We start from the raw sequence: 565 nt of genomic DNA, 5'->3' as shown, positions 1-565 counted from the left end.
ATGAGAGCGAGTGATATTCCGCTGACAGCGGTAAGCACTCCGAGCGGCATGCTCTGGGCGTGACTGGTGAGGCCTTAAGGGCTGTCAAATGCACCAGCAACATTTAGTCGTCTTGCACCACAGGGCGTATGCACAGACATTTTTGCTCATAGTCGTGCGGAGCACGGGAGGACGGAGGAGGAGAACCACGTCGTCCATCTAATAGCGGTGCTCGAGTGCATGCGCACTAACAAACTGTACACCAATGCAGACAAGTGCATCTTTGGCACAGAAGAGATTCCATTTTTAGGGTGCTTCGTTGGGAAGCGTGGCCTTCAAGCGGATCCCGCTAAGGATAAGGCCATTATAGATTGGCCGGTTCCAAAGAACCAGAAGGACTTGCGTAAGTGGCTTAGTCTTGCCAATTACGTGCACAAGTACAGCGCAAATTACGCAGAAATGGCCCGGCCATTATCCAACCTCCTTAAAAAGGAGGCGGAACGGTGTTGGAACACCGAACATCAGAAGCCTTTTGACGGGGTCAAAGACAGCCTCCTGCACGCACCAATACTGGCGCTGCCAGGCT

Source organism: Plasmopara halstedii, assembly GCF_900000015.1.
Source record: "Plasmopara halstedii genome assembly, contig: Scaffold_1583, whole genome shotgun sequence".
NCBI classification, from domain to species: domain Eukaryota; phylum Oomycota; class Peronosporomycetes; order Peronosporales; family Peronosporaceae; genus Plasmopara; species Plasmopara halstedii.
This window is presented reverse-complemented; position numbering follows the sequence as displayed.